Genomic DNA, 14,548 nt, shown 5'->3' with positions numbered 1-14,548 from the left:
GCAATGAGGCTGCCTTGCCTTTAAGGCCAGCCCTCTATCCACTACACTAGCCTGGATATTGGTGTTAAAAAAAGATTTTTTTTTTTTGGTGAGAGAATTAAGGGTCAGGATTTAGTAGGATCATTTAAAGTGTTGAACAATTTTACAAACTCAATCCAGTCTACTTGCAATAATTATCTAAAATATATTTACTGATAAACTTGTCTAATATGTTAATTATCCACTACATGTTATAATAAGATCAATAGGAATTCTGTAACCACTTTTTTTTCCTATGTTGGTTGTTAAGAAAATTTCTTTAAATATTTTTAGATCTCATTGTGGAGGCCTTGTCATAGTGAAGAGTTTGCTACTGTCAACATAATGTCATCTAAAAACAGTAATATTTCTATATGAACATCAATAAGATATAAATTTCTTAGGGTCAAGGATGATGTTTAGCTTTTATGTACATAGCATCTAGAATGTTTAAGAAATATTTGTTAACTAATGATTGGTTAATAATGCTTGTTGTGTTGGATTGGATGGTGGAGAAAGCATGGTATGGTGGAAAGAGCTCTAACTTTGGACTCAGAGAATATGGGTTCAAATTATCTCTCTCAAATTCACTACTTTTATGGCATTCAACAAGTAACTTTATGTCTCTGAATCTCAGTTTCCTTGACCTATAAAAAGAGATCTTGGACTAGATTATTTCTGAGGACACTTGTAGTTCTAGATCTATGATCTCATGACACCCTAATTTATAAGCTATTTTCCTTTTCTCTTAGTATTTGGACAGGAAATTTTCCACAAGAGTTCATCTTTGGTTAATATATATCTATTTATTTTATTATTTAATATTTTTAGAAAAGTATCATTGAATAAAACTTGCTGCCTCCTATAAATAAGATGTTTCAAAAGGTGGAACAGGCTTTTTCAGAAAATAGTGATCTATCCTTCTTGAGCAGGCTTAAAGCAGAGGAAGGTGGAAACTTACTGGTATACTGTAATAGAGAATATTTTTTAGGTATAAGTGGTACTTTATGGCCACTAAAGTCTTTCCAATTACCAAATTCTTTGATTCTATTCTTTCATCACAAAAAAACCTTTTTATAAAGATTTAATATTATATGATATTCATATATGCATAAGAGATATCTTGGTGAAGGAAAGCTATTATAGCTGAATTAATTTTATTTTATTTTTTTAACCAACAAGTAATAAAAACCAAAGAATCATGTGTCCTCTATACTGCTCAGTCAGTCATGTGACAGTAAAGAGGTCATGTAGTCCTCTGTAGAGCGGTATCTACAAAAGTTTCTATATCCACTTCTTATATTTCAATAAGATAATACTCTTTATGTGGGTTGGTCATTACTGATGTCTTCTCATCTTCATGCTTTATTTATTTCAGTTGGGTAATGATTGTAGATGTTGTTCTGTCTAGTAAATCATCTGACTACATGGATCACAAATAATTCCCAAATTATCTTCATGTAAATAACTTTTGGTTAATATAGCACAGGTTTTCAAGTTACTATCCCAAACCCAACTCTCAATGTGAGGTTAGATGTCCAGAAGGCAACTACTTTACTAATCTCCTCACTGTTCTAGACTATAGACAGACAGACAGACAGACAGACAGACAGACAGACAGACAGACAGATAGATAGATAGATAGATGTACATAGACATAGACTGTATAGAGATTGTATGTATGTATATATGTGTAGGGGTGTGTGTGTGTGTGTGTGTGTGTGTGTGTGTGTGTGTGTGTGTGTGTACACATACAAAGACAGATAGAGAGACAAAGGGAGGGTGTTCAGAGAAAATGAGTTCAAACATGGAGTATGTATGAAGCAATTCACAGCTTTACTGGAGACCACAGACATTCCTCTTAGGAATGGTATAGCTTTCTGATGGACTTCTTGAAGGATCCTTAAGTCGTCTTGTTTGTTCCCAGCTTCCAAAATAGAGATATTTTTAACTGTCATAGCTATTGCTTGGATGCTGGTGGAATATTGATGAGAAGCCCAATGCACCAACCCTCTCACATTTACATCATTTGTCTTCTGGTTAAGGAGCGGACAGATTATGAATCTGTATTTTATTGTGATCTCTTTTGTTTATACTTATACTAAGCACAAAAAGGGGATATGTTCCATGAAATGAAGTTTCCTTTTCTTTTACATATCCAATAATATCCAACTCCATGAATGCTTTAATTTGCCTCTCTAAGACATATCAAAGATGTTATTACATTAAGGTGTAATTTCTTTATGCAGTCTCATTTCACTTAAAGTGAGAACGTCAATATTTGTACTATAATTCCTTCAAAAGCTTGTCAACTTGTCATTATTTGAGCAAAAATCTCATATTTACGTACCAACAATTAATTTAATATTCACAGATGGCCTAAATTTTATTTTATTCATAATGTCTTATATCAAAAATTATCCCTGAAGAGGCAGAAAGGGATTATACTTGACTGAGGATTGTTTTTGAGCTTTCTTTACTTTGTGCATTATTGGATTAGAAGATTTCAGTTCATACTTTGCTTACTACTCATGTTGCCTTATAGGCGAACTTACCCTCTTTCAGCCCCAATTCTCTTATTTAAAAAAATTAGGAAAATTACCTACGACCTATCTCCAAAGGTATGTGTAGTTAGATGGCACAGTGTACAGAGTGCTGAGCCTGAAGTAAGGAAGATGCATCTTTCTAAATTCAAATCCTGTCTCATACACTTACTAGCTGTATGACCCTAGACAAGTCAGTGAACCCTGTTTGTCTCAGTTTTCTCATCTGCAAATAAGCTGGAGCACTTCACTTCAGCATTTTTGCCAAGAAAACCCAAAAATGTGGTCACAAAGAGTCAGACATTACTGAGACAACTAAGCAACAGCACATCCAAAGGTATCTGTGAGGAAAGTACTGATAGATCTCAAAACACGTTAGAAATGTGAGTTGTTATATGTAAGAATAATGTGTATATTTGGCTCCTGTTGTGTTATAGTAAATGTAAATCTTTCTAAAATTGAATCCCAAAAGAATGGAGAACATGAAACTGGAAGAATAATATATTCAAAAGAACACTAACCTGGAAACCAGAAAACCTGCATTGTAGTCCCAGTTCCCCCCACTGATCCATAGGGAAAACTTTAACAGTATTTCCCCCTTTTTCTTAACATCAGTTTTGTCATCTATAAGATGAGAGGCTTGGGCTTTATCCTTTGAGATTGCTTCTAGTTCTATGATCTTATCAGCCATGTCCTGTGAATTAAATTCATTTCTATTCACTGAATATTTATTATGTACTTATTCTGTGTGGAACACTGTGCTGGAGGCTGAGAGAAATACAAAGATGAATAAGGCACTATGCCTTCCCTCAAGCAGTTTTTGATTTATAGGGAGAAATTAGGCATGCATATGGATAACTACACTACAAAACAGAATAGGATAAGCACATTAGGGAGATCCTAACAAATTGTTATTTGAGATCCGAAGATGGTAAAATTACTTTCAACTGTAGGCATTTCAGGATAAGTGAAATTTTACTGGTTCTTAAAAGATGGATATTAGTTTATTTATGGGGTAATTAAAAGGGGTTCCTTCCAGGTATGACTGGGTAATGGTTACTAGTCTAATTTCAATCTAGTATGTAATATTTGGGAGCAGGAGATAATGTAAAATAAGGTGACAAAGTTATAACATCAGCAGATGGAAGAGGACCTTGAATGATAGGCTCAGCAGCACAGACTTTATTCAGTAGGCTATGAGGAAGGTACTGATGAGTTTTGAACAGAGGAGTAACAAGATTAGACGTGTGCTTTAGTATGATCAATCTTATAAAAAGCTGACATGGAAAATTTTCTTTTTAAATTATCATTTTAATATTTTTTTAAATTTTTAATTTTTTTAATATTTAATTTAAGGACACCATAAGGACACCATTGTTTTCCTTTATTTTCTATGAATTGTAGATCTGAAATCCTTCATAAACCACTTTGGGTTTCCTAAAATACTTGGAAGTTTTTGCATTTTTATTCATTCCACTGGAGTCAGTGAATTCATCTATGATTGGAGAGTAATTATTCTGGTTGTTGCGACAGCCAATGAGCACTAACTCAATTTTTTCATCCATATTCTAAGTGTTTTGTGGTTGTTGTGTTGACATAACCTTGGTTTTTAATTCTATGAAGGGTTAATGATAAATACAAAATTCAAGGTCTATCACATCAGTGTATAGTTAATTAATAAATGAGGGCCAGAGACAAAAATATTTGATTGAAGGACACGGTAAAGTGGTGACCAATATAAACATCTAGATTATCGGGCATTTCTTTTAGGGCATCATCTATTATTTTTAGCCCCTTATTCAGCTAAACTGGTATAGTTGCTAATTGTTTTCTGATGACTTGGAACACATGAAGATTCATTTAGATGGAACTCTAATTTGTGGTGTGTGTCCAAGAATAATATCTTTGCGGTTAATCAGAGAAAGTACTTAATTGTTGAGTCATGGATATATAGTCAGTCAACTCTTAATTATCCATGAATGGATCATCTGCTATTGCAAATCTTTAAGCTCTCACCAGTGAATTTAGGATGTTGCCTAGTTGGATTTGAACTTCTTTTCTGTGATGACTTTGAAGAGTAGTGTATTTCCCAAGGAAAATTCTATTTATGTCAACCCCATCAAAAATGACATTCTAGCTTTTAGTTTATTCATAAAGATAGAAACTACCTTGCTACCTTCCTGAATTTATGTTTGTTGTTACAATTTTCTTTTTTGAGCCAGATGGAGCTAAATAAAGCTTTAGTTAGCCCAAGTGGCCTTTAGCATTATTTAGAGAAGCAGTAAAAATGGTGGATATGATACAAAACTTGAAATCTGGAAGACCTGATTTGGACTTCAGCCTGCAACACTTACTACCTCTGTAATTCTGGGCAGCCTCAGTTTCCTGACCTGCCAAGTGGGGATATATTAAACCTACCTCATAGGGTGAGGAACAAGTGAGATAATGTATGTAAGGCACTTCACAAATTTAACAGTGTTATAAAAATTTTAGTTATTATTGTTTGACTAACAGTGAGAGCACAAACTTACATATGCATTTTCTGCCCAAAATTCAATTATTAACACTTGTTCTTCCCTATGAGTTATAGATACTTTCTGATACTGCCTTTGCTATCAAAGTGTGGTTTTTTGAATATGGATAAATGTACTTATTCATTCTCTATAGGCATCCAAAAATCACTGAGAACATACAGACAATATTAGAGATGTCAGAACTTGGAGTTTGTGAGTACAGAGTTTTGAACTTGAAATCCAGAGATCCTGAACTCTGAATTTGATATTATGCCTAGAATAGGACTGGCAGAGACAGGTAAATCACAGGTAAAATAAGTACTATCTTTTCTTCATGCATTATACTATTGCAGAAGGAAGTTAATTTTGAAGAGAGTAAAAATGCCCTTTTAAATTATTTTTAATGAGAAGAAAATAGAAATACAGAGCCATGACATTTTTTTAAAGCTAATAAGAATAGTGATGCCTTATAAATGCAGAACTAAAAGAATTTGAAATGCAAGCAATTTCACTTTCCACAAAAGGAAATATACATGAGGAAAAATTATTTCAAGTGCAAACAAACCTCAACTCTAGCTGAAATAGAGCCTAACATTTGGCTGAATTAATCAAAGTATATTTTCTTGATCTCAAGAAATGGTAGTTTCATGATATTCATCCTTAGACTCCATTTGGAGTACTGTGTTCAGCTCTGGATATCACTCTTTAAGAAGTACGTTAACAAACTGGAGTTTGTCCAAAGGAGAGCAATCAGAGTGGTACAGAATCCTGAAATTATTTCATGAGAACTGGGGAAAAGAACTGGGCCTATTCAATTTCAGGTGATCGTCATAAATCTTGGGGTAGTGCTGGTGGGGACTTAATCTGAGCTTGTCATTCCCTCAAGCTGTCATACTGTAAATCTTTCTTTTCATTGCCGTCTTCAACCTCTTAGATTCTTTGACTTCTTCCAAGTCTCAAATAAGGTAACACCTTCTGAAAAAAGCTTTCCTAACTCTTCTTAATATTAGTGCCTTCCCTCCACCATTATCTCTAATTAATGTAACTTTTTGTCGCTATGTAAATTATGTATAGATTTTTTTTTTATTTATAACTATATAAATTGTATAGGCCAGCTAGGCAGTGCAGTGAATAGAGCACCAGACCTAAAGTCAGGAAGATGAATCTTCCTGAGTTCGAGTCTGACCTCAGACACTTAACTAACTGTGTGACTCTCAACAAGTCCATTAACCCTGTTTTGTCTCAGGTTCCTTATCTGTAAAAGGAGCTAGAGAAGGAAATAGAAAACCATTTCAGTATCTTTGCCAGGAAGACCCCAAATGGGGTCATGAACAGTGAAACATGAATGAAAATCACTGAAAAACAACAACATATAAATTGTATATGGCTTCTTTGTACATAGGTGTTTATTGTTTTCCCCCATTAGCTCGAGCTCCTAGAAGACAAGGGCTGTCTTTTGCTTATCTTTGTATCCCCCTTACTTAGCACAGTGCCTGGCAGATATTAGGCTTTTAATATGCTAGTTGTCTTACTGAAGACTATCATGTTACCATTGTTCCAGGAAAGTGAGTGTCATTTTCCTGCTAAAATCATCAACTCACTCAATCTGTGACTGTCTAAACTTCCATTTGCGTGGACATGACTCTAATATGTGTGCTGTTATTTGCTATTATAACTTAAGCTCTTTGAGGTCTTCTTTATTTGTATCTCTAGTACTTAGGACAAGGCCTGGCACACAATAAGCGTTTAATAAATATGGATTTGTGTGATACCGTGGATAAAGTGATTTATCTGGAGTCAGGAAGTTCTGAGTATGAATTCAGCCTCAGGCACATTTTAGCTCTATAACCCTGGGCAAATCACTCAATTTCTGTCTTCCTTAATTTCCTCATCTGTAAAATGGGCATAATAATAGCACCTACTTCCCAAATCTATTTTCAGAATAAAGTGAGATGTATTTACAAAGTGCTTTGCAAAAAATATAAAGCAATATATGTGTGTGTATGTATAAAATACACATAAGTGTTACCTATTTATTATTCATTATTGTATTCATTCACTCATGAATGCATGCATATATTCACCAAGACAGAAGGTGAAATATATAAAATAATGGAGAAATAAATTAGTAAACTGGCACAAAGGCATGCTAGAGAAGTGATAATGTACTTCAATTATCTAGACATATGCTGGAGTTTCTCTCTTATCATTTGTTTACATTTTGCCTCAGTTTCCTCAAATACAAAAATAGAGACCATAACAGAACCTCCTCCTCAGTGTTGTTGTGAGTATCTAAGAAGATATTTATAAGTACTTAGTACAGAGTCTGATGTATAGTAGGCATTATAGAAACGAGAGTTATTATTAATTATCGTTATTATTATTAAATACATATTTAGCCTGTCTTAATAACTCTTCAAAATCTCCCTTCAAAAAATTGGAGAAATCTTGATGGGGAATTCACTGTTTTAGAATCAAGAATTCTAACCAACAAGAAGGAGCTTTCTACTGAAGTAAATACAATGGGAATCTTGGGGGAAATGACCATTCCATCTTAGAATTATTGATACAGAAAAAGAAGAAATACAGGCCTAGACTACCTTCATCTAATATTTGTCAAGAGAAAATTTCAGAGTTTGGATAAGGGATAGGAAGGTACCCATAAACTAATATTATGTAGGAGAAGTCAAGCCAAAATAGTGCAGGAAGCTAATTTTTTTTTCTTTTTGGCTAGGCAATGGGGTTAAGTTATTTGTCCAGGGTCACACAGCTAGTAAGTGTCAAGTGTCTGAGTCCACATTTGAACTCAGGTCTTCCTGAGTCCAAGGCTGGAGCTCTATCCACTGCGCCACCTAGCTTTCCCAGGAAGCTAATTAAGAAATGAAATTATGACAACATAAACAGAAGCAATTCTGTAGGGCAGCGAAAGGATAGTTATCTAAAAAGGCTGATTTGATGGCATATCAAACTAATCAACTGCTTTATATTTCCATTTATTTATTTATTTTTGCGAGGCAATTGGGGTTGAGTGACTTGCCCAGAGTCACACAGCTAGTGACTGTTATATGTCTGAGGCTGAATTTGAACTCAGGTTCTCCTGGCTCCTGGGCCAGAGCTCTATCTACTACACCACCTAGTTGCCCCTGTTTTATATTTTTAAAGACACTAGACTGGTCATAGTTTTCACAGCTTTCAAAGTTTTTAATAATGTTGTTTTTATTGTGTACATTGATCTGGTTCTGTTCCTTTCATTCTTTATCAGTTTATAAAAGTCTTCAAAATTATTCAAATGTGTTTGTTTTTATCATATTGATATTATTATATATGTATGTGTGTATATATGTGTATTATATATATGTGTGTATATATGTGTATTTATATATTATATATATATGTATATATATATATATACACACATATTTGCTTTTGTCACTCTTCATCAGTTCATATGAGTCTTTCCATGTCTTTTGAAATCATCTATTTCCTCATTTCTCATGGTACAATTGTACTCCAGTCCCATTACAGTCATATACCACAATTTATTCAGACTAGCAAAGCCAATGCAACCAAGAAAAAGAAGGAAAGTACTGATTGGGAAAACAAATCTTTGAATCAAAAATATCTGATAAGATTTTGATAAAAAGTGAATGAAAGAAAACAGGAAGAAAGGAAGGAAGGAAAGGAAAAAGGAAGGAAGGAAGGAAGGAAGGAAGGAAGGAAGGAAGGAAGGAAGGAAGGAAGGAAGGAAGGAAGGAAGGAAGGAAGGAAGGAAGGAAGGAAGGAAGGAAGGAAGGAGGGAGGGAGGGAGGGAGGGAGGAAGGAAGGAAGGAAGGAAGGAAGGAAGGAAGGAAGGAAGGAAGGAAGGAAGGAAGGAAGGGAGGAAGGAAGGGAGGGAGGAAGGAAGGAAGGAAGGAAGGAAGGAAGGAAGGAAGGAAGGAAGGAAGGAAGGAAGGAAGGAAGGAAGGAAGGAAGGAAGGAAGAAAGGAAAAACAAAGATTGCCATCAATAATGTCATAATTCTGCTGAAATCACGCTTTACACTCTGTGAGTTGCCGTAGAGAGGCCAAAACAGGCTTCATTACCATTTGTTGCTGTCCTTCATAACTGAAGAGAACCAAAATGACATCACAATGTTGGGATCAGTGTAGAGTGTGTCCAACTATGGCTGATCAAACCAAAATGAGTTTGAAAGGTTCTGCCAAAGGTCAGGTGCAAATACTCCATACTAACATTTGGGAAAGAGATTTTCACATTTTTCTGGAGTGGCCTCAATAATGAGTGCCATGATGAAACTGACATAGGTTTTACAATCAGATCTAATCTAGTCAACAAGCTGGTATGCTTCCCAAAAGGAGTGAGTGACAGGTTTATGACAACATAGTTACAATTGTGAGGAAAGTGCTGAACCACCATCATCAGTGCATATACTGCCACCATGACAAACCATTATGAGGTCAAAGAAAAATTTTATGAAGACTTGGAGACCCTTATCCTCAATTTGTCAAAAGAGGACAAGCTTATAATTTTGGGTGACTTTAACACCAGGGTAACCACAGACCATCAGACATTAAGGCAGGGAGTCTTTGGATGTAATGGAGTCATTATCCTTAAGCAGTCCTAAAAAGGCCTCATTTTCCAGAATGAAACATATATTTTCAGCTAGTACTTTTTTCCTGAAAGTTACCCAGGTTTGCTATTGTCCAGTAATTTTTCACGACCCACAGAGATGTGAAAAATTGTATTTGTTCAAGACCTACATCTTCAATTTTTGTTCTATGGTGTCTTTCTAAAATATTAAATAAAATATTGAACTTGAGGTAAAGTTCTGCCTCTGACATACACAAGCTATAGGGCTATGGACAAACCATTTAATATCTCAGTTCTCTAAGGAACTTACTAAGATTGTTAGTTACAGGAAAAAATCTCAGCCTGAATTTATAGAAAGACTTTTACCACTTGGGATATGGCAATTAAAACAAATGATCAGTCACTATTTCCCATCTCTTAATAATGTAATCTACTACATGATGATAGAAGTGAAGGTCCTTTCCTTATCAGTTCCCCCAAATATATCAAATAGTTTACCTTAAAGTGATGATTGTTATGGAATGTAAACTCACACATTTTATTTTTTTTGTTATTTTTGTGTTTTTCCCATATAAAAGGATTAGATTTACATGGAATACTTAGTCACAGGTTATCATTTTTGGATTAAGAAACTTAAAAGCATTGTTGATTAACATTAATTCAGATTGTAGGATCAAATATTTAGAATGAGAATGGAAGTTATAGGTCATCTAGGTCATCTGGTCCAGTCCCCTCTTTCCATTAGAGAAAGAAATGAGGTAAAATGACTTGCCTAAGGTCATGCAAATAATAAATGACAAAACTAGAATCTAAGTCTTCTCCCTCTAAATCTAGTATTTTATCCCCAGGGTTAAAACTAAGTGAATATTTTGTTTTGTATTTTCAATCTTTTTTTTTTACCCACTATATTCCTTACAGTCAGCTTATTTTAGCAGAAATTGGTTATAGTAACATGGAAGGAAATATATCTTCCTTAAAATAAGACATAGAAATGTGAACAGTAGGTATATTTTTAGACAAAGTCCCAAATACACTTTCTGATAAACTTATGTTTTGTTTCACTGCCCCCTGAGTTTATGTGTAGAATATTAAAACTTTTAAAATTACTCTGTTTCAGACTACTAAAGTCATTTCTTCAATAAGCTGTCATTCTATTGATACAATATCTAAGAATTTGCTTCTGGATCCTACTCTTAGTTTACATAGATTTAAGTCCCCTACAGATCAAAAACAGCTGCAGGAGTGAGCATTCTATCACACTGCAATTAGGTACACTCATATCTAACACTGGCTGATGAGGAAATAGTCTTTTTCAAAACCAGCTAAAATTATTGCTCTATGAGAACTACATTCACATGTAGTTGGGAAGTTAGATGCTGTACATGGGTGGAGTGGGAAAAAGTATTGAAGGGTGATTCTGAAAAAGGCATTTTTAGAAGATGAATAACACATCACACAATAGCAAAAACTGATTTATAGAGTATTTTTCAAGGTTTCAGGGTTTGAGTTCTCAGTAAGACTAGTGAGAGGTATTAGAAACATTATTTTACCCACTTTACAGATGAGGAGATTTAGGCTTCAAGGAGATTTCCTATATCATGCAGCTCATTAGTATCAACTGCACAACCAGAACCCAGTTTTTCCTGGCTCTGTGTTCTGCTAGAAATCTGCTGTGCCATATTGCTTCTCTATTAAAGAAGGACCTACAAAAACAACCACCAGTATAGCCTCTAAAAGTAGGAATTGTTTCTGACTTTCCTAGTCTTTTATTTCAAAGAATGTCATTTTCATAGAAGAACAGAACTTGAGAAGTAGAAGGAAACCAACAGCACACTGCCTGATACATGAATGTTTGCTATAATTTCCTGGTAAATGACTACATCATCTCTTCTTTAATAACTCCAAGGAAATAGAGTTCATTATCTCACAAGTCATGTGATTGCATACCTGGACAACTCCAATTACTGAGCAAAAAAAGAAGGAAATAAGGAAGGAGAAAGGGAAGGAAAGGAAAAACTGAAAGAAGAAAGGGAAGAATGAAGGGATGGAGGAAGAAAGAAAGAAAGAAAGAAAGAAAGAAAGAAAGAAAGAAAGAAAGAAAGAAAGAAAGAAAGAAAGAAAGAAAGAAAGAAAGAAAGAAAGAAAGAAAGAAAGAAAGAAAGAAGAAAGAAAGAAAGGAAAGGAAGGAAGGAAGGAAGGAAGGAAGGAAGGAAGGAAGGAAGGAAGGAAGGAAAGAAAGAAAAGAAAGAAGAAAGAAAGAAAGAAAGAAAGAAAGAAAGAAAGAAAGAAAGAAAGAAAGAAAGAAAGAAAGAAAGAAAGAAAGAAAGAAAGAAAGAGGAAGGAAGAAATGAGAGATGGATGTAGAGGGAGGATGGAGGGAATGACAAACGGAAGGAAGGAGAAAGACAGGTAAGAGACAAAGGAAGGAAGATAGGAAAGAAAGAAGGAAGGTAAAAAGAAAGAAGGAAGGAAAAAAGAGAAGGGAGAAAAAAGAAGGAAAAAAGGAAAGAAGGGAAAAAAGGAAGAAAAGAAGGAAGGGAGAATAGAACTGTATGGGGCAGTTACTGGCCATGAACAAAAACTTCAACACTAGAGTACCACAACATTTAAATTTCTATTATATAATAGCATCTATTAATTCACAGCAATTTTATGGTGTAAAATAGCCATTTACTCCTGGACTAGATAATCTTCCAAAATCTCTTCCAGCTCTAAAGTGTATGAGTTCATGTATATTCTTCCTCAATTATAGTTTTCTTCTTCTAAGTTCTCCACTTTGCATTATATACTCTTCATAGCTGCCCAAAGAATCTTCTTAAAGCATGGATAGGATGATATGGAAAGAGACTACCTTTAATTGACTATACAAGAGCATGCTTAGAAATGGTTAACTGGTTCTCTGGGTTTGGCTGAGCAATGATATTTGTGATATACTTTAAATTTAATTCACATTACTGACATTGTCTCCATCACTTTCTCAAGTTTTAGTTTAGATATAAATCAAGCTCTAATTTGTAGCATTTACCACTTTCTGAAATTAAATACTCACTTTGAAAGTTTAACAATTAATTCTCACAGGCCAATCTGATCTGGCTGACACACACTGCTGCCCCTACAGCATCTAGCATGGGACCAAATACATTAAAGCCTCCAAAGAGATATTGTCTCATTCACTGCTTGAAATTTGCAATGGATTGCTGCTCCTGTTTGTGTAGTTTTGATTAACTCTTGTGCAATAAGGGTTTGAGAACTCTAATATATTGAGATGGTTAGTTCAGAGAGACAATCATTCCATCTCAGTCCTGAGCATGATTTTTCAAACAGAAGTCTGATTTATATCACAACTAGAAGTTTTTAAAAGGACACATAGATTCTGCATGCCATTAAAAGAGTGATGATTACATGAATTAAGTAGTACCTGCATCAGAGAGACAGCATGAACAGCTTTACCTGGAATATAAGAGGATGGACTGGGAAGAATCAACAACACAGCAACAACAAGAAAAAGGAGAGAATGAAAAGAAAAAAAAGATTAAAAAAAAAAGAAAAAGGATTAGCATCAGCAGAGGAGAGATCAAGAAGGACCACAAGGCCATGAGAAACTTCTAAAAGCAGAAAACTAGGGATGAAGCTATGCATTGTATCTATCTTTTCAAGTACTTAATGAAGTCCCCTAACAGTCTACCCTTTTTCTCAACTTCCCCTCCCAGTGCCTTTCTAGTAACAAATATTATAATATACTATTTATTTCTTTTACTTAAATGTTTTCCATTTCTTCATTTTTGCCTCAAAATATGAGATCCAAACTTTAGGTTAATTGTCAAGATTTCTTTAAATTGGAAGCTCTGAGCTATGATTACTATAATAATATCTCATTTGACATTAGTGCCACAAAATCTACAAGGGACTATGTGGACCTGAGGGCAATTATTTTGACCTAGCCTAATAAAGGGAAGAAAGAGAATTTAGTTCCAGCCCTCTCCAACATGAATGAGGGAGCAGAATAATCAGATAACATTCAGCCACTCTAGACTCCTTTATTACAACTATCACTCAGCCATGAGATACTCCCCTCACTTCATTTTCTGCTTTTGGAAGTTTAAATACTGCACTTTTTTCCCATTTTTTTTTCGTTTCAGTTTAACATAAGCTGGATTTCTTGCATTATTGTTCAAGCATCAATTTTAATAGCATTTTTTAAAGTGTTGTTATTTTAAAAAATATCTTTCCTTGGATCTATGCTTAAAAGAAGACAAATGGTTTTACAATAGGCATACTGTATTGATAACTGTGCTTGACAATATTGTTATCATTCTTAATTTTTATTTTTGGAATTGACCAAATTGTTTGGTCAATTGGGCTGTTGATTTTGGTAAATATGTAAGATTTAAAATTATGGACAAATATTAATTGTGAAAATGTGAACCAAGAAAGACTACTAGACAGAAAAGGCTAGATATCTCCTCCCTCCTACCTGGAGGTGATAAATCTGAGTCTGGAACCAAAGAGGAGAGGTTTCTGTCAATCTCAGACTAAAAGCCATAGCCTTAGTTGAAGGAACACAAAGCAAGAAAATAGAAAGTAGCATAGTTAAAACTTTGCCTGAAGAAAACGTGGTACCCCTCAGCTAAGGCAGTGGCAGATAATGGCAAAAAATGGCAATGGCCCATTAAAGAGTAAGCCCAGGGAGTCTAGTAAGTAAATACATCCATCATAGAAACAATACCTTGAAAAATGTCCCATACCTAGTAGTTAAATTTTCGGTATGAACATTTACATTTTGGAAACTGGAAAACTAAAAATCAGGTCTTGATTTATTGATTATTTAGACTTATAAAAGTGATAGAGAAAATGTGAATAATGCAAATTAACTTAAAATATGTCTTC

This window comes from Phascolarctos cinereus, unplaced genomic scaffold (genome assembly GCF_003287225.1).
Source record: "Phascolarctos cinereus isolate Bilbo 61053 unplaced genomic scaffold, phaCin_HiC Scaffold_2;HRSCAF=192, whole genome shotgun sequence".
Taxonomy (NCBI): Eukaryota; Metazoa; Chordata; class Mammalia; order Diprotodontia; family Phascolarctidae; genus Phascolarctos; species Phascolarctos cinereus.
The sequence above is the reverse complement of the archived record's forward strand: the minus strand, read 5'-3'. Positions refer to the sequence as shown.